Here is a 24,382-nt window from a genome sequence, read left to right on the forward strand (position 1 = left end):
CAGGCCAGCATTTTGCTTTTGAAGATGCCAAGCTATATAATTTGTACATCAAGTTAATGTATTCTAGAGCCTTTTATGATAACCTATAGAAGGCTATAAGCAGAAAGGATTAGCATAGAAAATGATTAGCAGAAACCCTCAAAACAATTAGCTAGAGTCTGGTGGAAAGAACTAATACCAAAGTCTACATGCAAATGACTGAGTGTTCAAATACTTTCCCATCAGCATTGAATGGGTTGTGGGTTACGGGTTAAATTGTATCACCCCACCCCCAGATTCATACATGAAAGTCCTGACACCCACCCCACCCCGGGACCTCAACATGTAATCTTATTTGGAAATACAGTCTTTGCAGATATAATTAGTTAAGATGCGGTCATACAGGAAGAGGGTGAGCCCTAATCCAGTATGACTGGTGTCTGTATAAAATGGGGAAATTTGGACACAGAGGCACCCACACAGGGAGAATGCTACCTGAAGAGTGGTGTTAGGTTGCCACAAGCAAAGGCACTACCAGAAGCTGGGAGAGAGGCCGGGAACAGATGCTTCCTTCAGCCTTCAGAAGGAGTATGGCCTTGTCTACACCTTGATCTCAGACGTCCAGCCTCCAGAACTGTGAGACAATAAAGCTCTCTTGTTTGAGCCACTCAGCATACGGTACTTTGTTACTGAGGCCCTAGGAAAATATCCCTTGCAGGGGAAGGGGGCTCTGGGATGACACTGAAGTGCTTCCTCTTGCCCGTATGGTTTACTCCATTCCTCCCTCCTCTGTTAAAGTGAAGATCCCATTAACCGTAATACTGGAAACCACTATTCCCAGCAGTGTTTTCCTATCAGCAGAGAATAACCTTTGGCAGGCTGGAAAGGCTGGAAGTTACCTCTGATCAGATGACTTAGGGGCATTTCTTATTTCATTTTTAAAAAAAAATATCCTAAGTAAGGCATCCTTAACTCCTAATTCCAATTCTTGATTAAACATTAATGGTTTGCATTGGTTCAGCAGAACATGGAGTTATCTGTTAACTTACAATCATGCTAACTTCATAAATCTAATTTGTCTCTGGCATTCAGCCAAGAGCAAACGTGAGAGATTAACATTTTGGACGATTGGGACTGAAAATGAAAATTATTGTTATTGTTTTTTTAAATTGAGCCATCTAATATGATTTCTAGAGGCCACACACAGATCTCTTGGCTAGGGGGAGAACAGGAAATAAGAAAGAGAAGCTCACCTCCTTCCAGCAACTTGGTTACAAAAATTCAGTTACAGAAGATGTCCCAAAGTAATCATGTGTTGATCTGGCTTTCCTCTTATAGAATCATAGAGTTCTACAGAGGTCACCTTGTATAAAGGGCCATCTTTGACAGATGAGAAAGTAAGGATCAGAAGGTTAATGTGGGTTAAATCATTGGCTGAGGCTCCACCATGTTCCAGCCATTGGGAGGGTACTAGGGTGTCCTCCTGGATCCCATCTCCTGCTCCCAAGGGTCATATGGTCTAATGGGGGACAGAGGACAGAGAAGGGCACATGCATGGGACATTAGAGCAGCAGAGAGGAGAGGCTTTGGGGCCTTTAGAGTGGTGATCATGGATAGTTTTCTGGAGGGGAAACACTTCAGCTGAACTTGGGAACATGACAAGAGCTGGCCAGGTGAAGGTCAAGTGTTTCAGGAAGTGGGCGACTCCATAAGTGATAACCTGATACTGAGGCAGTCCAGTCCTTCACCCATGTAGAACTTCATCTGTTGTTCCAAAGAAATCAAGCATTGCTGGAAAATGGTGGGAAAGCCTCGAAATGCTTTGGGAAGGACCTGGCTGACCTGTGTGTGTGTTTACACAGCTCTGTCTGGTAGAGAGGGGGAGGTGGGGCTGGAGAAAGCTGGTTGGGAAAAATCATGCCAGTGGCACAGGTGAGGATTGAAGGTGACTTGGACAGGGAACAGTGGTCCTGGAGACAAGGAGCCAGAACCAGACATACTGGGGACAGATTGGACTTGGGCATCAATAGGCTGCCTCTTGAGGGAGACAGAGGTGATTAGAAAGGCCACAAGCTTCCTAGTTTGGGGTCATATTGGGTGGTTGCAAGTGATAGAAACCTAGCTGAAACCATCCACCTCCCTGGGACATCCAGGGGTCCCACTGGCATGAGGGACTTGGGAACATGTGTGACATACTTCTATATTCCCTCTCCATTGTCTCATCTCAGCATCTGTGTTGGCCTCACCCTTGCCCTCTGTAGCTGGTGGGAGGGCACCCCCAGCTGTGAGTAGCACCAGGCTCATACTGTCTCAGTGCAGAGACTGTCTATACATATGTCAAGGAGCCCCTTGATTTCCTAGTCCCAGGAACATGCCCCTCCCTGGGCCCATTGCCATGGCTGGAGGTTGGCCCATGGCTGGGTTCTAGGACTGACAGCTCACAAGGCCATAAGGAGAGAGGGAGAGGGAGAGAGGGAGAAAGAGAGGTTCTCCTGGAAGGGAGGTGAAAGCTGGTATGACGTGACAAAGGCAAGGAAAGCTGATGAGCGAGAAGAAGATGGTAGACTTTCCCCTTTGTGGTGCTATTAGCCATCAGAGAGACGCAGACAGGAGAGGCCAATGCTGGGCCTGAGAAAGAATTCAGTCTGAAGAGGCTGAGTCTGTGGGCAGTGGACTATCCAGTGAATGGTTGGACACATGGAAGTCTGAGGCAGTGGAGGGACATGCCAACTAGACCTGGAGCCAAGAGCAGACAAAGCGAGGACTGGCTGTGAAGTCCCAAGTCTTCATCTTACTAGCTGTGTGACCTAGGTCAAGTGTCTTCACTTCTCTGTCCTCAGTTTCCTCATCAGTAAAAATGGGGTTTAGAGTTGCATTCACCTTAAAGCATTATCATGGTGATTAAACAATGCAGTTCACGGCAGGCAGTTAGAATGGAGCCATACATGAGGTGAACACTGCAGAAGTGTGAGCTGGTGCGACTGAGGACATCCATTGAGAAGCCCTGTCCATGGAAGCCAGGTCCATGGAAGCCAGGGAAGTAGAGCATGTGAGCAGAAGGGATGGACCAAGTGCCAGACGCAGCAGAGATTTTAGAGCCGTTGCTAAAGCCCAGGCAACCAGAAGTCCTCTTAAGTACAAGATCAGACAGAAAAGCTACTATATATTTAGAAGGGGAAAACACATCCAAACAGATGACACATTTAAGGTAAACTACCAAGTACTGCAGCCAGAAGGGGCCATGCGGACATGGTTCAGAGCCCAGGTCCCATCAGCTCAGCAGCAAATGCACCGCAGTGGGTGGGGATAAGGCCCTCGGGTTCCCCAGGTCCTATGTGGCTCTCAACAGGAGATGACCTGCATGAGCTCTTGCCTTTTCTTAGGAGGAATGGCAAGTCTTTTGGATGCCTCCTCTAGTGGAAGCAGACACTGGGGGTGTGGGAACAAGTATCAGGGGTTCAGCCCAGCTCTGTCTGGAACGCTTTTCTGCAAACCTTTGCACCCCCAACAGGAGTCTTCCCAGCCTACAGAGGAGCTCCCTCTCCAGACCTGGGGTCTCAAGCATCCCCTCCACGTGGGTTGTGTGGGTACCACTTCCCTTTGGCTTGAGCAGCTGGAGAGTCGATGCTTTGAACAAGGCTTAGTGACCTGCCAGCCATGTTTCTGGCCTGGCGATGGGGACCATTATGCAAGCCACCTCCTTTCCATGGACCTTTTCCAACTGCCCCAGAGAGAGCTGGGGAGAAGGCCCAGGGGTACAGGCTCTTATCACATTCCTGGCTTTGCCCCTCCATTCAGAGTAGTGTTCAGGGGCTGTGCTGCTGACTGCCTCCACCCGCACCCCACTTCTGACCATCAGGGGAGGGACCCCACCAGATAGCAACCCACCCCAAACCCAGGACTCCACTATATTTATGCTGTTCTCTGTTTTTTTTTTAACTGTAAAAACTGAAGTGTAAATAATAGTGCACACTGCACCAGTTACAAAAGCTAAAATCCAGGCTCTTTACTGAAAAACTGAAAATCCCTCCCTGTGGCTCCCTTTTCAGCTCCTGTCCTCTCTCCAGCTGTCATGCTGCTGCTTCAGTCGTGTTCTTCTTCCTGCTCCTCAGCTAAACCACATCTTGCTCTACCTCAAGGTCTTTGCACTTGCTGTTCCCTCTGACTGGAATGCTGTTCCCTCTGCTTTCACCCATCTTGGTCCGTCTCAGCATAAAGGGTCTTCTCAGGGAGGCCGTGCCCCCATTCCCCACTCCACATTGTTCTGTCTGGAATCCTGTTGGTTGCCTTCTATTGGTTTTTGCCATTATTGTCTGTCTCTCTAGCTAGATGGCTCTCCATGGGGGTCGGGCCATGACTCTGTTCACTGCTGCATCCCGGGACCACAGGCCTGGGGCCAAGTAGGCCATCAAGAAATCTGTGCTGAGGGGCACCTGGGTGGCTCAGTCAGTTAAGTGTTTGACTTCTGCTCAGGTCATGATCTCCCAGTTTGTGGGTTCGAACCCTGCGTCAGGCTCTGTGCATTGACAGCTCAGAGCCTGGAGCCTGCTTTGGATTGTGTGTCTCCCTCTCTCTGCCCCTCCTCCTCTCACACTCTGTCTCTGTCTCAAAAATCAATATTAAAAAGAAATCTGTGCCGAATTAATGCATGGAATCATTAATCAATAAAAAAATGAGATAATAGCCACGGCCAACCCTTGGGATGCCAAAGGTAGTTAATTAATTGTACTTCCTTCCCTTCCTTTCTGTTCAAAAGTGGATCGGCATATTCAGTTTGATCATCTTTTGGGAAAGAAAGGGACCAGGGCCAGTCGAGAGAAATACTGGGGAAGGGTACAGGGGGTACTTGCTAGTAAGAGACCTATTTCCTTTTCCATCTGTACATAGGAGCTAATCCAAGGTCACATGCAACTGAAGTATGTGGGGTTTGTTTCTGTACTACCTTGTTAGAAATATTTCTGGGAAGACTGATTGTAGTGGTACAATTTAGCAGAGGTAATATGTGTCTGACCTTTGAACATACATTCTTGCTCAAACACAACCACATGAAACCCAGAGCCGGCTTGGAGGTAGACAAAAAACACGGAGCTGAGGGGCTGGCCAGTTCTGCCTCTATCCAGCCGTGAGACTCAGAGCAAGTTACCTAATCTCTCAAAGACTCAATTTCTCCACCTGTTAAGTGGAAAGTTACTTGTTTGCACCAAAAATCTCCCAAGGAGACTCTGAATCATGAAGGGAGCTTCAGAGCAGCCCCTGGGGTGCCCAGTGACCCCATGCTTTCCTAGATGTGGGCACTCAGTTGTGAGAATCTCTGTGCGACCAGCTGGATGCAGTTGTCCGTGTGGTAGTATAGATCTCCCTAGACAAGGCTATGCCCTTCATGCAGTCTCCAGGAAGCATACATTCTGGATGGACAATCTTGATTGAAAATTGACCTCTTGTTAAAGGAAATGTAAATAGGCTTGGGACAGTGTGGTACAGTGATTTTCTGTGGATGGGGTTTCGGGAACTACAGTCAAGTACCACTGACCCTCTTTAGGCCAATACCTTCCTCTTTCTGAGCTGTGACACCTTTGCCTCTACAGTGTGTGTATGGGTGTGTTGGGATTAAACCAGGCACCATGGTTCATAACTTGGAGATCTTAATGAAAATTCTTTCCCATCCCCAGAGAATAGACATAAACTCAAGCAAATGAGACGAAGATGCCCTGAAATTTATCCATTAACCTCAGTCAACAGCCCTAGATAGGAAGATCTTTAAGTGACATCCAAACTCTGAGCTCGTGTTTTGGTTTTTTGTTTTTTTTCTTTTTTTTTAGGACAAACTTAGGTGGAGCTAGCCATAGGGCTCCTACTGAGTTCAAGGGCAGAGATGTTCCTTGGGAATTCTAGGTGCCGAAAGCTGGCCTGCAGAGAGATGAGCTGCGCTAAAGGAAGATCTCATGGGGGAAAGAGTATGACAGATCTGATGAAAAGGGGATAAGACAGAAAGGAGGCTCAGATCCTTCTAAGGAAGCCGGACCTGCTTCTGTGCTCTGTTACACTGCATTGGGTCAGCAGAGGGCAGAAGAGAGCAACATTGCTCTTTCCAGGCCTTCCTGGGAAGGCACTAGTCCAGCCGAAGGCATCATCCATCCATTCACCAGCTTTCTTAAAAATTTATTTGTTAATTTACAGGTTGTTCAAACTTGGACAAGTCACTTGATCTTTCTGAGCCTTAGTTCCTATACTTATGCAACGAGGAGAATAGTATTTGCCTCATAGGGATACAGGTTTAAAGGACATAACACATCTATTTAGCAGTTTCTGGCACAGAGCAAGTGCTAAAAAAAATAGTAGCTATTACTATTACCATTATTTATTGACTCACACAATAGTTCATTCATTCACTCAATCATTCTAATGCACCATGCATTCGTCTAGTATCTATTATGTAAAATATACTGCCCTCGGTGTTCTGTGGGTGGGGGTGAGTCTCCAAGATGACTAAGATGTGCTCTCCTAAAACAGAGAGAGCATACACTGCCAAGTAACTGTGATCAACTGTGGGGAAACTTGATGGGGGTTCCTGCTGGTGGGAGACATGAAGGGCATGTTCTTGGAAGGCTAAGCCTTTGAAATAAATAGCTTCTTGAAAGCACAGATGCACGAGCCTCAGCCCAGACCCACAGAATCCCCAGCTCCAAAGATGGAATTGGCTGGTCTGTATCTTCATAAGGTTCCACAAGTGATTCTGATAATAAGCTAGGTTCAGGGAAGCACTTGGCTGGCTGTTGAAATATGCATAGGATCTAATTCTCTGAAGATGAGGGCCGCCGGGGAACCTGCTCTTTCCTGGGAAGGGCTTGCCATTACTGCGGGTGCCACGGACTGGGTAGGGACTGTAGAAGCTTAAAAGAAAGGGACGTGGGGCTTCATCCCCAATGTAGGAACCTTCTTCACCACCCCCATGGCATGTGGTCCTGGAGCCTTTGCTTGAATATCACTCCTCTTTGAGCCTCAGTTTCTTATCTTTACAAACGGGGACTGCATCAGATGATCTTCAGATGCCTTTCAGCCCTGATGTAATATGACTTTTATGTGGACATAGCTGCTCTGTAAGGGAGCCTGTTAGATAAGGCAGCGCGCACTTCAATAGAGATCTATTCCATGCATTCTAGAGTGCCCTCTTCCCTACAGGGGAAAAAAAAAAAAAAAAAAGTCCAGGCCCTTTCTCCCAGGGCTTAGGGTCCTCTTGGATATTTTACCTTCTGCCCGTCTCATTTCCTTTATGCTTCAGTTAAAATGAAGGAATGATCTGCCTACTCTTCCCCAGTATCCTTCACATTCTCATCCGTCTCTGCATCATCTACCAGCCTGATATTCTCATCATCCCTCCAACTTTCGATCCTTCTGTCCCTGAAGCTGAGCCTCCCAAATCCTACAAGATTCTTTTTCAAATGCTGCTTCTCCTGTGAGCTGTTCCCGAATGAGGTGACTTCTCTTTTCTGGGCTTCCCATGCCAAACCTGGCACCATTATCGTGGTTACTGCCATCAGCTCACGTTTACAGAGTGCTTGCTATGTGCGTGTTTTATTTTATTGACTCCTTTCACTAGACTATGATATTGATACCATGGCCATCTGCATTTTATAGGTGAAGAAACTGAGATCCAGGGTGGTTAAATACCTTGCCCCTGGAGACTCTGCTGTTTATTCCAGTAGCTTCTGTAGGTATCCACCTCAGTGCTCAACTGAAGACTCCCCCTAGCAATCCCAAATGCCGCTACTTGTATTTCTCAGGCGCTCAGAGGAGAACTTGAAATCTTGTATGGAAAGATGCAGCATCTCTGGGAAGATAACAATGTCAGGACACGATGGGTGGGTGGAGAGTAAACAGTATGTCTTGGGACACTTAAAAATAGGAAAAACCATTAAGAAACAAAATGTTGGGTCCACTTCACCTTAGCCCAAAGCAGCGAACTCTGTCTGTTCCTAGCAGGCTGAGGACGCCCATAGAATGCTCTGGGTTCAGATCCAGACTTTGTATGACATCCTAGGAAATGTTTAGGTGATGCAATTTATTACACTGATGACTTTTAAGAAAAGCTGAGAGCGGAAAATAAGATAACCACAACACAAATGAAATCCAATTTTTAACTTGGTTCTTGCACTTGGTGGGAAAGGTGGACACACTGTGTGTGTTGGGGGCGTGGGTAGGGATAGAGTAGAAGGAAACTCTTTTATGGGGATGCAAAGGAATTGACACACACCCCTTCCCTTCCTGCATGGTTGTTTTTAATTCAAGAAGCTGCTCAGAGGGGAAAAGCTGTCTGTCCCAGCTGTAATTGTCCCAGTGGCAGCCAGCATTAATGGAGTGTGCAAAACTGGCCCTTTGGGACAAGATATTTGAAAAATGGTTGCCAAGGGTTAAGAACCAGGAGGTTTATTTTTCATTTGTGCAGCAACAAGTTCCACATCCTTCTTTTTGTTCTGGGAAATTTTTTTCTTGGCTTTTCAAACCTCCAAATTAATAGGGGGAAAAAAGTGAACTGAAGTGGTTCCAATTTGCAACAAGAGTGCAATTTCAATTGATTTAAAGTGGGGAGCAACACGGGAATGATCACAGAATGAGACTGGAATTAGTCAATAAATAAGGTTCAAGGTCCCGAGCCTGACTTCTCTTTCATTAGCTTTAAGGGATGAGAATAAAAGGATAGGTGTTTCCATCTATCAGGTTCCTAATAAAAGCATGACATGGTGTGTCTCGTGGCTCAGGACCTGGACCAGGTCATGGGAGGCACTAAGATCTAATCTGGAATTCCCACCCCCCTCCCCAGCATCCATGGTTGACTTGCAGATATATATGTATTAATTGTAACCTTCCCAAGGGTTTTTTGGCTGTGTCCAGCTGGATGTTCTTACCATCTGAGAAACCTGGATCCTGTGTTTCAGTGATCCGGTGCCTTACCAAATGTTGCCCAAAGAGTACATCACAATAATCTGCCTCTCCATCCCCCGTCCTCACCTTTCCCATACTTCAACCCATTCTGGCTCTCAGGCATAAAGAACTGCTTTCATTGCTTCAGTCTCTAGTGTTGGACAACTCGCCATCCACCAGAACTTGGTCATAGGGGTGGTGCAGAGTTAATGCCAATGAAGTGCTCAGAACTGATCCTAGCACACAGTACACCCTCAATAAAGGTTAGTCTTTGCTAGTATATCTGTTGCTTTTCTGATTTTACCCACCACGTGATAAATGTTATGCTGTGTGTTGCACCATGTTGTGTGTTGTCTTGGGGAGGAGGAGTGGTTAGCACAATGTACCATGTTGAAACTGACAAGGGAGGTCAAGGAAGGCTTGGGATATGAACTAACACTTACTTGCATTTGGAACAGGAAGTTGCAAAGTTTATATTGTTAAGAGTAAGGTATGTCCATGGAGTAATTGATGAAGGAGCTATACATATGGACAATAGGAAAGGCATCCTTGTAGAATTTGGATTTTTGCCCCATAGGTTCTTAAACCTTCCCATTTCTTAAGAGCAGACATAAAGGAACAAGGAATCTGAGGGATCTAGGGACAAAGCCCAAAGAAGCTTTTTCTAGGATTGGTATTTTGAGGGAGTCTCGTATTTTATCTTTAAAACCTGCTCTAAATTTGTGTACTACTCCGCAATAGAGACCAATATAAAAATAAAAATGATAGAACCCTAAGAAAATGTTTCATGTTTACCTGAGGGTCTTTCCTGTCACACACACATGGACCTTGTCCACTCAGTAGGAGAAACACTTCAGCAGGTGATGGATGGAAATGTGGGGTAGGGTTTTAAGAGGAGGAGAGGCAAGCTTTAAGTTCATGTTTCAGAAGAATGGGTTGGTGGGATAGAGGGAGCAAGTCAGGTGGCTGGGACACTAGTCCAAAAATAGCTGCAGCAGCTCATTGCCTGGTTGAAGAAGCTGCCATGGCATGGAGCTCGGAATGGTGCTGCCTGCGCCAAGTTCCCGTTCCGGGAGGTTTCTTAACCATTGAGAAGAGTTGCCAGATTTTGTACTTGTTTGCAACTCTTACTTTTGCTTCTTTGATTCCTTAAAGGTTCTTAGTCTTGAATATTCAACATTCCCATGCAATGTTTCTTACTAGTTTAGGCTTGAAAAACGTCTCTGTATTAGATCACCCTTAGCATGGCTGGAGGGGGCAGGGTCATTCAGAAGCCCTGGGAGCTCTCTTATATCTTGGTCTTCAGCTCATACTGGTCATAGCTGATTTGCTCACTGCCTAAGGCTACCAGTCTCTGCTTTGGTCAAGTTTGGGCTCTGTGGTTGGTGCCAAGGTGAGTGTCCTTGTACCCCATGTCCAGCCTTCCTTTGCACAAATCCCTAAGCATTGCATGGACCCTCAATTCTCATGGAATATACCACCCTCAGCCACTCAGTGTCACTGTGGGAAGAACCCTTCAGGGTAGCCCATCTCCACCTCTCCCTGCCTTCCGAGCCTCTCTCCTTCTCAGACCACCTCCATCTTCTCTTTAGTCTTCCCCTGGATAAACTTCTTTTAAAGGCATAAGTGTCTATGTTACTACATGTTCTTCTCTGAATTGGGTGCAGAAAGTTTAACAAAATCTAATCAGTAGTATAGCCAGAGAAACCTGGGAGATGCTAAATAGATTATAAAAGTAGTAGTGATGAATTATCATTATATTTAATGTGGAAGAAGTGAGGAAGTTCCTACTATGTCTGTTCCTCCCTCCCTCCCTCTCTCCATCCATCCGTCCATACATATACCTATCTGTCTCTCTATTTAAGTATACACACATACACACTTGGTTCATATACCTGTACACACACTTTTGGGTGTGTTTGAGTACATGCTTTTGGTGTCTGTTGACTTGGTCTTTGTTTAGGTGGAAATGAGCACAAGTAGACACCACTGTGGTCATACATTACCCCTTTTATTTAGCATCTTTATGTGTTACAGAGAGATATTATGTTTTATTCCTAAGTGATATGAGGTACCTGAGGAGATTTCTGGAGTGGCTGAACCATTGGGCAGGCATCAAGTTTTCCAAACTCATGGATATGAAGTTTGGTCACTTACCCAGAAATGACTCATCTAGGGGACCAACTTCCACAGCCAGATGCAAATGAGATGGATCAAACAGCCTAAATTCTGATATTGTCATTTCTTCAGAGTAGAAGTTGCTGGGTCCAATTACCTGGGCTACCTCCTTCTGGTGCTGTTTGTTGGAAGGACCAGTCACAGTTCAGAAGCCTGCTGGTGAGCATAGACTTAAGGAAGAAAACTTCAGTGTTGCCAAGAAGGTTTCTGTTAGACTGGCAGAGTTTGAAGTGTGTGAGAAATTTATCTTTGCATCCACTTCGGCACCAAGCACAACCCCGGCTCAACAGAGCCAAAAATAATGGGCATTACTGAATACCAGACTATGTTCGAAACATTTGGCATGTATGGACTCATCTAATCCTCACAACCACCCTAGAGGGTAGATGCTGTTAATTATCCTCATTTAAAATATAAGGGAATTGAGGCTATGGGTGGCAGAGTAATAGCTTCCAAAAGATGTTGATGACCTAACCTTTGAAACCTGTGAATATATTACCTTATATGGCAAAAGGGATTTTGCAAATGTGATTAAGGTTAAGGATCTTGAAATGGGAAGATGGTCCTGGATAAGGCAGGTGGGTATAGTCTACTCATATGAGTCCTTAACATTGGAGAACTATGATTTCTAGCTATAGAGAACAAAGCAAAGGCACCATGAGAAGGACTGTGCCCTACTGCTGACTCTGAAGATGGAGGGAGGGGTCATGATACAAGGAATGTAGGTAGCCTTGAGAAGCCAGAGAAAGCAAGGAAATGGATTCTCCCCTAGAGCTTCCAGGAGGAACACAGCCCTGCTTACATCTGGATTTCAGCCCAGTAAGACCTATATCAGACTTCTAATCTTCAGAACTGGAAGAGAATAAATTTGGGTAGTTTAAAGCTGCTATATTTGTGGAAATGGGTTACTGTAGTGATAAAGAACTAATATAGATTTTCAGAAAATAAGTAACACAGGTAATAAGTGATAGAGCTAGAGCTAAACCCCAAGCAGTCTGGTTTCAAAACTCATGCCCTTGACTACTCTGTAACATGGTCAATTTTACTGCCATTATCCACAGAATTAGTAAATGAATAAGAAAAGGAAGAATGAAAGAATATGAGAGAAAGGAAGGAAGAAAAGAAGGGCAGAAAGAAAAATTTTTGTGTGAGTTGGATACAGCCTTTTGTTCTATCCATTTCTATTATGAGGATATTTCTGCTTACTTAACAATAACCATAGAGCTAGCTCACTCTCTCCTCCACTACTCCCTCTTATAGCGCTAGAAGCACCTAACAGTGCACCTTCTAGAACCCATGCCAAAAACACCTTTATCTGGGCATCTCTGATCAGGGCCTGGTAGAATTTCTAAGATGCCAGAGTGCACACAAGCACATCGCTTTGCATTCAGGTTGGTGGCTTTTGGGTGAGATTTAGGAAATGTTGTTATCTCATTTGTGTCTATAGACACACCATCCTTATGCTGATTTAACCTCCTGTCTAGGTCCTCTAAACAACCTGTTTGGGCCACAACTGGAGTTACCAGATTTAGCAAATAGAAACCAGAATACTCATGGAAAACTGAATCTCAAATAAATAGAAAATAATTTTTTAGTATAACTGTGCCTCAAACATTGCATGGGATATATTTATACTAAAAATTATTTGTTTATATGAAATTCAAATTTAACTAGGGATCCTATATTTTATTGGTAACTCTACCCATGGCACACAGTAAGGAAGCTAATCTGGGGTAGGAGACTTTTATAGCCCCTTGAACCACCCTAGGGATAACTGTCCATCCCAGGCCAGGATGGAGACAAATATCTTCTGCACTGCTTGGTTGTTCTAAGCAGGTGCTCCAGTCCCAGGGAGGGGGTAAGAGCAGCTGAGGGAGAATGGGGTAGAGGAGATGGGCTAGGATGGATAAGTAATCATGACCCAGAAGATGCTGTGCAGTCATCTTCAGCCTTCCAGATGACTACTCCAGTGTATTTACAAATGGGGTGCTCATATTGGCCAGGGAAAGAGCCACCATTTGGGGCCTTTGGGTCTCTTGGCTGTCACAGTAGTTTGTCTATGGGGTAGATGCCCAGGTCTAGGAAACCTGAGTTTTGGTTGCATGTCAGCTATACTATTACTCCTATAATACCCCTATAATACCCTCTACCACCCAATCACTCAGAATCTTCTCAACCAGCATAATTCTCAATCTTGTCTCAAACTTTTACTTTTCTACTAGCCATTGTATTGGTTTTGGGGAATTCAATCTTCGATCAATCCATCAATCAACCAATAAACAAGAAGTAGTTATTGAGTACCTGCTGTGTTAGGCTATTGCCTAACATAAGAATATGTTATCCCCAGTAATAAAGACAAATACCAGTCCAAGAGGAGCGTACGGTCAAACAAAAAAAAAATAAGATTTGATTATATGGGGGAAAAATGAAAAATGCCAAGATGGTTCTGTCCCTTATGAAACATCCATCAGACATTGATCACCATGTTGGGTACTAGACACATGGAAAACAAGGTGGGGAGCTCACTCAGCTGAGGAGATACAGAAATAAAAAGTTGCTGGAATGAATAGGGAAGAGGTCCCTAACCCAGCCTGGAGAGTAGGAGAGGGTTTTGTTGATGTGGTAAGGCCTGAACAGTCTCTAGAAAGAGAAGTCAGTTAGATGAATGAAGGTCATAAGGTTGGTCGAAGGTACGGTGGAAAGGATGTTTCAGGGAGAAGGAAGCATACGTGTTGTGAAAACTGCAGGTGTTCCAAGGCAACTAGAATGGAGATGGGCTAAAGGTGGCTGGGGAGGACCTAACCATAGATTCAGATGTCTGTTTCTAAAGGGGAGGTGAGATCATTGCTGAGTGGTGTAGTCAGAAAGGAGTATGACCTGAGCTTGAAGAGTTTGTCACAGTGGAATTTCAGTGCCCCTTGAGTTGAGGGAGCTGGCAGAGTCAGTGTTATTAGACAGACCCACTGGATTGGACACGGGTGTGTGGGTAGACCCACTGTGGATCATGGGAGGGATCCAGCAGCCACTGATATATGACCAGTTGACTTCAGAAATGTCTTACAGGAAGTAGGTATCTTCAGAGCTGGGCAGAACATGATGACATGAGTGGGATTGTGGGGGGCGGAGATTAAACTTGTAGAGCTACTCACTGTGCTGAGAATACCATACAAGCTTTCTCATTTGACTGTCATAAAAAGCTGGCAAGTTACACATTGTCTGTATGGTTCATGTGAGGAAACTCAGCTTCAGAAATGTTAAATAAGTTTCTCAAGGTCATTTGGGGAGAGCTGGATTTATTGAGGTCTTTCTGAATTCAAAACCACAGAGATACCCACCCCCATAACATCCCTTTGAGATCTTGAATATTGAATCCTGCTTCTTCCATTATTTGTGTGATTAGATGGAGAAAAACTTATTCACCAGAATTTCTCCCGGGGAATGACCACTGAACCCGTCTGGAAAATATACTTGGATAAGCTGTTTTGGCACTGAAGGTGAGGAAGGATTCTGAGGGCATGCTCAAGCAACAAAAGGTGATCTCCTGACTGCTGTACCTTAGTCAAGAGTATAGGAGCTTTGCATTTGAGCCTTGGTTTTCCTTGAAAGATTGTTAATTGTTTACCATCTGGCCTTCGTATCTCCTATAACCTCGAGTAGAAATACTAGCTTTGAATAACCAAAGTCCTGACTGTAATCACTTGGACAACTCCAGCCTGTCACTCATTCATTCCACACAGACATGCCACTCATGCCCAGCTTGCTACTTTCTCTATAGCCAAGGGATAAGAGTTATGGTCTTTGTTCTATGTCTTTACAATGTAATGCCATTGTCTACGGAATTTGAATCAGACATAAACACACCTCCCCCATATGTGTAAAGGTATTTATAATTTAATATATTAAATAAATGGTCCACTACTATGTACTGAATATTTGTGTGCTCCCAAAATTATTGTATGGAGTCCTAATCCTTAATGTGATACTGAGAGGTGGGACCTTTGAGAGGTGATGAGGTCATGAGAATGGAGCCCTCATGATTGGATTAGTGCCCTTATAAAAAAAGACAGAGGCAGACAGTCTCTCTCTTGGCCATATGAAAGCATAGTATGAAGATGGCTTTCTGCAAACTGGAAAGCAGATCTTACCAGGCACCAAATCTGTAGCACCTTGATCTTGGATTTCCCAGCCCTTAGAACTATGAAAAGGAAATGTTTGCTGTTTAAGCTGCCTAGTCTATGGTATTTTGTCATAATGGCCCCAGCTAAGACAACCACTATCCCAATAGTTTGCAAAAATAATAAAACATGGACAAATAGAAACGTTAGAACAATGAATAGATAAGATAAACATTAATTTAATGTTTTTATTAACAAAGCATCATGAATGATACTAGATGTACTTACATAACTCAGTCATTTTGGCAATTACAACCTTTTTGGCTGACTTTTGTTTTCAGTCCTTATTATATCAAAGTTGTCTTTAGCCTAGAAATCAGGCTGACAGTGAGTTAGCCCCAGGAGGACCATTGCATCCACCCTCTTAGCATCATTTCAGCCCATGGTTTCTTCATAGGAATCTTTGAAAGCTACTTGTCTGTTTTGTAAGGGTTGGTTCAGTTAAAACGGGATAATATATTGTAAAATTTTCCTTAGCTAGGCACACACAGACAACCCATTACAACATGCCTGCAAGTGAAAGAAGTGGGGCTTAGTACTGCCAACTCCACTGCTTGGACTTTCCCCCACCCTTCCCTGGGGGCTTGTAGACCACAGGTGACTGTGGCCACCTGACACTGGGTTGACTTAGGGCACTAGTGTCAATGTGTATATAAAATACAAGGAGGGGTCAGTTTACACTTTTTTTTTTTTTTAATCTCCTTTTATCATCTCAGCACTTTCTGGATCACCTTGTATATTCTTCTTTGGAAACTACCCATCTACAAGGTGGGGCAATATGAGCCAAAGAATCACACAGATGAATATCAACCAGGGTGGTTGCAATGAAGAAAAATCCAGGCAGCTGAAAAAGGGGCCTTGACTTTGTCTAGATGACCAGGCATTTTCCCTGCAGAAAACCAATTGAGCTGAGCTCCAAAGACAATAGTTTCCCAGACAGAGTTGGAGAAGAGATGGCCAGATTATAGAAAGGAAGAAAGAAGAAAGAAAGAAAGAAAGAAAGAAAGGGAGGGAGGGAGGGAGGGAGGGAGGGAGGGGGGGNGGGGGGGGGGGGGGGGGGGGGGGGGAGGGGAGGGGAGGGAAGGGAAAAGAAAAAATTGCAAAGGCCCTGATGTCAGAGGAAGCAGAATCCATGAGGGGAACTGCACGGAGGCTGGTGTGGTGGTACACAGAAATCAAGGCAGGGGAGGGGGAGGCAGTAGTATAAGATAAACCCTGATATCTCCTAGACTCTTCAGATGCATCTCAAAGGAGGTGCTGAGAAAACACCCCAGGATGAAAAGAGTCTGAGAGGTTGGGAACAGCAATGGTAAGGACAGATTGCTCATTGGGACCCTGGGTAGGAAGAGGTTTGGGGTGGTTGGTGGCATGGGCTCCAGGAACTCCAGGGAGGTCTGTCCTGAGCCCATTGCTATTCATCTGAGAATATCCCAAGGACCAAGAGAGATGACTAATGACAGAGTGTAGTGAAGTATGCAGACAAGGGCTAGGGATCTGTTGACAACAATCACAGCTGCCGATAAAAACTCAAACACACTGTCTACTGGCAAGTCTTTCCCTCATTTTAAAATTATAGTCTGCGTCCCCATGCCCCCACTGCAGTGTTAAATTATACATTAGTTCCTTTGCCACATGGTACAGCTCAACTCAGCTCTGTCCAGAACCTCCAGGCACAAGACTTTCAAATGAAATATAAATTGTGTTATAACCTGCATTTAATTAATGCCACTTTACACTTAAGATCTAAAAAGAAGACTCTACAAACACGCTTCCCCATGCAAGCACATCCTGCAAAGATTGGAGGAAGGGAAAAAGAACAAAACTACAGCTTTAATCTCCGTTACATTCAATGAGCAAAACACACTTCTTTACTCTGGGTAAACATTGTAGGAGCCACTGGAAGCCATTCACAGAGCTCGTGCTGAGAAACTAATATTTACCCTGAGATGTGTTTGTGGTTTTGGCAAGGCAGCATTGTGTAGGCAAAAGAGCAAGGGTTTTGGAATCAGACAGACCCAGGCTTGAAGCTATGATCCCTCAGTTACCTGTTATGTGAGCCTGGAAGGTTTGCTTAATCTCTCAAAGCCTTGATTTCCTCATTTACCAAATGGGGACAATATATATTCACCTTGCAGGGTTATTATGAAGTTTACATGAGATAGGGAACAGAAATGACTGATGCCTCTGATGCATTAGTGTGTGTGTGTTCCTCATCAGTGTGTGCATGTGTGCGCACGGGCACTTGTGTGTGCACTCACATGCATGTGCAGACCTGTTTCATGACATCATCTAAGAAGTTAGAAAGAGGCTACAGCTGGTGGGTCTTCACCCATTTACATTTCACTACTAGTCCAGGACAAATATAAACCCTTTTGAAAACCTCCAAATTGTTTAAATGGCCAACTCTGTTGTTTTTGTGACCCACTTGCTGGTAAGTGACCTTGACCAAGTCACTTAAATTGTTCTTATTATACTTTCTGTGTTCTTGGAAGTATCCTTAAATTCTAGGAAGAAAAGAGAAAAGAAGGCAGGAAGAAGGGAGGAAGGGAGTCCAGGAAGAAAGGAAGGAAGTTGGGAAGGAGCGATGGAAAAACCAACAACAGCAAAATAGGAAGCATTTGAATAGAGCTTCCTCTTCATCAGGCCCTGCTCTAAATTCTGAATACATCCATTCCTTTAACCATCACATAAATGCTCTGAGGCAGGAACTACAATCATCTGCATCTCACAGATGAGGAAACCCAGGCTCTGCCATCTCCTTCTGTGTGGCTCCAGGCAAGTTGCTTAGCTTCTCTGACCCTTGGTTTCTTCCTCTTTAAGATGGGATAGTAATAGCATCCACCTTACCAAGTTTTCTGGTGAGTATTAAATGATACAATACACACAAAAGATCCTTGCTCTGTACATCATGCATAGTAGGGAATGTTATTTCCCAAGGAAGAATTGAGCAAGGATGCCCTCAATCTTCTCTCCCAATAGCCTTGGAGGGAAAAGAAATGCAGGGCTAGGTAGAGGGGAAAGCTTCAATGGCAGGAAAAGTGTGCTGTAAGTCCTAAGCCGTTTGGGAAGGAAGAGGGCAGTGAAGCCTCATCCTTGTAGGGTCCTGTGGGTCCTAGGGCAGCAACAGGTGCCAAAGTAGGTCCTGCAGTGAATTGATTTCTGCCCAGCACTTGATTTTCCACACACCACAAGTGTGATGGGACAGAAAAAAGAGAACCAATGTCCGTTCAGAACAATTCCAGGACTCATTTCCACAGTAAAAGCCAATGAAATAGCATGTCTGGCCTGCAAACAAGTTTTGACTTCCCAGTCCTCAAAGGACTTCCCCAAATGAGCTTCTGTTTCTCCATGCTTGGTGGCCATAAAGCAAAGCTCAGATAACATTTCTAAATATTCTCTAAAGAGCCCCTTGCCCTGAGCTTGGGGTCCTGGAGGAAGGACATTACGCTAGGAAGCAGATAGGGAAACTGAGGCCCAGAGTCATTTGTTATCTTGCCTGAGGCCATATCACTCAATGTGCAGAGGAAGGTGGATCCAATAGCTTCAAGGTGTTCTGTTTATGTTTGTTCTACAAAAGTGGTGGGAAGTGGTGCTGTCCCAATGGGGCAGCCCTGAGTGAGACTATCAAGCTTGGATCCAGGTATTTTACTTCTCATCTCATGCTCCTTCCATCATGCTGCAGGAACATCTCACAAAGAATCTGCCTTTTGAAGGACTTAATACTCAGAAGTGTAGGAACTATTTTCTGATGTTCAGATTCCTTCAGTCAGAGCAGTGCCTTGCTAGACATGAGCTCAAGTTAACAGTGTGTTTGCTCTTGGAGGCTGGTGCTAAATGAGGCTTAGCACCAGCTGAGTGAGAGGTAAAAGGAAAGGAAGGTACGGTTGCATCAGAGAACAACATGGACCAAGGAACAGATGGGAGTTTAGCTTAGCCACTCGTGGAGTTAAGTCAGATGAGGTCACAGTGTAGCTCAAAGAGGGTCCAGCTGAAATATCTTGAGGAGGCTATGTAGTAAAGGGCAGCCTGATGAAGTGTTTAGAACAGAGTCTGAGATAAAGGTTAAGAAGCCAGAGGTGTAGGGGTGCCTGGGTGTCTCAGTTGGTTGAGTGTCCAACTCTTGGTTTCAATTCAGGTAATGATCTCATGGTTTTGTATGTTTAAGCATTGGGCTCCATGCTGCTAGTGCAGAGCGTGTTTAGCATTCTCTCTCTCTCCCTCTCTCTAGCTGTCCCTCGTGTGCTTGCTCTCTCTCTCTCTCAAAATAAATAAATACACTTAAAAAAAAGAAGAATCCAGAGGTGCAGTTTAAGGTGGAGAAGGCTTTGTGCATTAAAGGTAGGTTTGTGGGCTTAAAAGAGTCCTGCAGCTCTCAGCCTGTAGTGCAGTGAGAGGGTAAAGTTCAAAAATACTAAGAAGGATCTGGAGAAGGGTTTGGTGGTAGGAGGTCTTTAGTGTCCAGTACAGCAACCTTATTGCAATGAAATGTCCCAGAGAGCCATTGAACATAAAGATGGGATGCATGTGGGATGCATGTGCACCAGCAAGTGGCCAGCCACACTCTCCTTAGTGTCCACACTAGGTCCCTCTGCTATTGTGCCTGCTCGCCAATTCCAGAGCACAACTGCCTTATTGTGAAGTAGCAAAGAAAAGGATCAGTACCTGACAAGCTCCTGTCAGCCATAGCCCACACCTCATGAAAGAGGACTACAGGAACTTGCCCCATTGGCCAAAGGAAATCTAGGTTCCTATTCTTTGCTCTGCTCATCTGGGCTTTTGGCGAACGTGGGCTCTCTGTCTCTCTTTGTTTTAAAAACAGACCCTGTTGTCTTGCCTCCCACTGTGCACAAGGCTCACACCACTTCCAAAGAACACAAACTAGACTGAGCCCACACTAAAGCCCAGGCTTTGAGCAGCGTTGATGAGTGAGATTAGTGGGGTCAGGTGAGGGCTGTGCAGGCTTCAGCTCCAAGGCCTCCCTGCCACACTAGTTGTTGGGCTCTTGCTTTTCTTTCTTTTTTTTTTTTTTTAATGTTTTTATTTTTTATTTATTTCTAGGAGAGAGAGAGAGAGACAGCGTGAGCAGGGAAGGGTCAGAGAGAGAGGGAGTCACAGACTGAAACAGGCTCCAGGCTCTGAGCTGGCAGTCAGCACAGAGCCCAACGCGGGGCTCGAACCGTCAAACCGCGAGATCATGACCTAAGTGAAAGTCAGACGCTCAACCGACTAAGCCACCCAGGCGCCCCGGGCTCTTGCTTTTCTAGACTGGCTTACTGTAGTAGGCAGAGGGCAGGTCTCCCAAGAGGCATTGAGCTAATTATATCCCCAAGGAGTTGTTGGAAGAAGACAGCCAAGCGCCATGCTTCCCCAGGGCTCTGATTAGCTCCAGCGCACCTCCTCATATTCTCATCCTGCCCTTTATTAGGTCGCTGTTGGATTCCAACTAAGTTTAATTCAGCATTGGCTTCTCTAAACATCCTGGAGATCATGATTATGCAGCCGATGTTTTCTAGAAACTGCCGAAGGTATCTGAGGCCACCAACTTAAGAGCTCTGAAAGCCATATTGCTTGCTTAATATGAGCTTTCTGGGGAGCTGGCCCAGAGCCTTCTGCCAAAATCTTTGCAGACTGCTCCCTTCTTCCACTCCCTAAGCACCTCATTTAGTTAAGTGGTTTTGCCTTCTTTAGGCTGCTTTGTAATTGGGGTGATTATTCATTCCCATCACAAGACAGAATTGGGAGGAAAAGGCTGGCTTGGGACCCCAAAATACTCTGCCCGGCATCCTGCTGAATTTCATCTCTTCTCTTGCTTTGAGGGCTTGGCTTCTCCTGAGCTTTCAGAAGCCGGTACATGGTCAGCCAGTCCCAGCCTCTTCATGGACACTGTTCAGAAGTAACAGTGCCATTGTCATAATGGGGACAGGCTAGGGGAGAAAGGTAGTGGAGATTTTGCGTGCAAGCCAGCCAGGAAAACATAGTGATCCACAGTCTAGCCGGTGTGCACTGCATCTTCCCAGCGAAGCATTCCTGGATGGGTGGGTATCCTGGATGGGGTATTCTGTCCAGTCCCCCTTATAGACTAGCAGGGGTTACCTGTAAGTGTGCCATGTCAGGGTGTTATCAGTAGTGCTGGAGAAACAAACACATAGCTATACTGGGAGGCCCATTCATGCTTCTGTCACACAGCATGCTGATGATCACACATGTCACTGGAGGGGACATTCCCCTATAAAGAAACCATGGTTTTCTCTCTACAAGCAACAACACTCTGACACTGACTTTGTGGGTTTTTTCCCTCATACCAACCAAGTCTCTGACACATCTGGGCATCCAACCTGGAATTGATATCAGATCTCACAAGTTTAGGATTCAGTCCCATGTGACTGCTCCTGCTTCAGGTGGCAGTCATTGGCCAGGCCTCCCATACTTCTGACTGATCAGTTATCCATTGGGGGTTCCCACAACCCTAGCCTTATGTTCAATGACTTGCTAGAATGGCTCACAGAACTCAGGAAAGTGCTTTACTTAGTACTACCCACATATTGTCAAAGGATACAACTCAAGAACAGTCAGATGAATGAGATGCACAAGCCAATGTATGAGGGAGGGATGTAGTGCTTCCATGCCCTCTCCAGGGGTGCCACTGACCCAGCACCCCAACATGTTCACCAACCTGGATGCTCTTCAAATCCTGCACTTCAGGGATTTTTATGGAGGCCTCATCATGTAGGCATGATTGATCATTACTGAGCCTCCAGCCTCTCCCCCTGCCTGAAGGATGGGGGCTAAATTTTCCAAGCTTCTAATCATGGGATGGTCTTTCTGGTGACCAGTCCCCATCCTGAAGCCATCTGGGAGCTCATTCAGGGTCTCTTCATTAGAACAAAAGACACACATCCCAGGAAATTCCAAGGAACTTTGGAGATTTGTGTCAGGAATTGGGGTCATAGACCAAATATTAGAACAAGAGATGCTCCTAGCAATTTTATAAGATTAGAAAATTATAAAAGTTTTGGAACTCTGGCCAGGATCTGAGGATGAAGACCAAAATATACATTTCTTATCATATCACAATATAAGATCTCCTATCTCAAATACCCATCCAGGAACTCTTCACTCTTAGCCACTCTGCCCATCCTCCCTGTTCTCATTGCTCTGGCTCAGTCATCTGGCTCTTATATCTGCTTCAGGCTCCCAGTCCCCGTTTGGATGAACTATCAAGATTCCCTTCTCTGTCTTTCCCATATCTGAACAACCCTCTCTTCCAACAACACCCTCACATGACTCCCAGCTCAGCACATGCTCTTGATTTTAGCCACACTCAGAGGGGGAACACAGAACCCAGACTTGGAGGTTCAAGGAAAGCTTCCTGGAGGAAGAGACTTCTTAAGTAAGATTCGAAGGAGGAGCAGGGAGAATATTTCAGGCAGTGAGAATAGAATATGTAAAGACTCAGACCAGAGATAACCAGGCAGGTTTGGTGACAGACAAGAAGTACAGGGATAAAGATCAGCCTTGCCTGGGAGACACCATGGACACATGATTTGAGTTCTGTTCTGGAAACTGGTATGGTTTGGTCCTAGGCCACTCGCAGTCTTGGGGGCAAGGACATACCTAGACATAGTGGAACATCAGGAAGCTAATGATTTGATGTGAGAACTGAACCTGTGGTTTATTTGTATTAACACAACCTTCACATCACTCATGAGAAATCTGATTCTCACTTTTTTTTCAGAGTTATATATCCTTTACTTAACCATTATCTCATTGTTGAACATTTAAGTCACTTCTAATTTTTTTTGCTACAATTCCATAATATTATGATAAGCATCTCTGAACATAAAGTTTTCTTCTGCTTCCCCCTTCCCTTTGCTTTTCAGTCCCCAGGAAAGAGTCCAATGACTGGAACCTAGGGCAAATGTTACAAATATCCTAAGGGCCCTTTCTATTTCTACTATGCCATGCTGCTTCTAAAAACAAACCACAAAAGATAGAAATTATAACACTCTTTCCCCCTGCCAAAAGAAAACCCCAAAAGTACTAACTCAGTTTGAACCAGGAATCACTGAATTTAATTTCCACCCCAACATTAGAAATTAAAAAAAAAGAAAAAATATCTCTCTTCATTATAGACACACAGAACACGCTGGGTTTTTATTTCCTACATGAGGACTGAATAGACCATTCAACACCCAATTCATCACATGATGATTAATTATTGCTCTATTTTATTGGGCAGGAAAAATAGAATCAATCATCATAGCAGTAATCATACTCAAAATAGAGGTGTAATCTTGCAGACTCACACCTAGATTTGGATGGAATGGACCAGACAAGAGAAGCAATGAGTAGGTCTTCTGGAAAAGTCATTTAATTTAGCAAAAACTGGATACTGATTCAGGAATGCTCAAATGGAGTCATTAACTTGAGGTAGACAAGCAGGAAAGTGAAGCCCAAGAGCAAATTAGAAACTGAGATGTCAGTGCATGGAGCTGGGGTGAGTAGAAGAGCAGCATAGTTTATTTTCATGGCAGGTAGAAGGAATCCAGTGGGCAGATCCATCCTCCAACACTTAGGAAGGCAGATGAATCTGAACCAGAGCAGATCCAATCCAGACAGATTTCTGACACAGGATTAGGAAACTGGAGAAAAACTTAGAGGGGAAATAGGAATCTCCAGGAACCTGGAGAAAAAAATAGAGGAGGAGCTAGAAACCTATTCCAAGGGGTTGGAAACTGCCCCAGGGTATGGGGTGCAGCTGACCCAGTGGAGTCATAGAGAGGGGAGGAGCCAGTCAAGACACTGCCTGAGGGACTTTTCTAAGAGTTAGGCAGTCTTCTTCTTGACCAAACTCATCCCATGGATGGCTTAGCATCCTGAAGACCTTCCTTTAATTTTTCTAAAGGCTGATTCTACAAAGTGTAGACTAATCTCCAGTTAACTTGGGAGCAATTTTAGTGTGAGAGCTCTGGACCTCAAATCAAAGCCAGATGATTGTACCAAGTATCTTGGCTTTAGGATTCCAAAAGATACAAAGATGCTATAAACCATGGCTTCTATAAATAATTTCTCCCCTACCTTCTAGTTCTGATATCCCATCGCTGGACTATGGTGATTACTATAGAGAGTGA

The sequence above is a fragment of the Hyaena hyaena genome, unplaced genomic scaffold (genome assembly GCF_003009895.1).
Source record: "Hyaena hyaena isolate Hyena2069 unplaced genomic scaffold, ASM300989v1 scaffold_10, whole genome shotgun sequence".
Classification (NCBI taxonomy): Eukaryota; Metazoa; Chordata; class Mammalia; order Carnivora; family Hyaenidae; genus Hyaena; species Hyaena hyaena.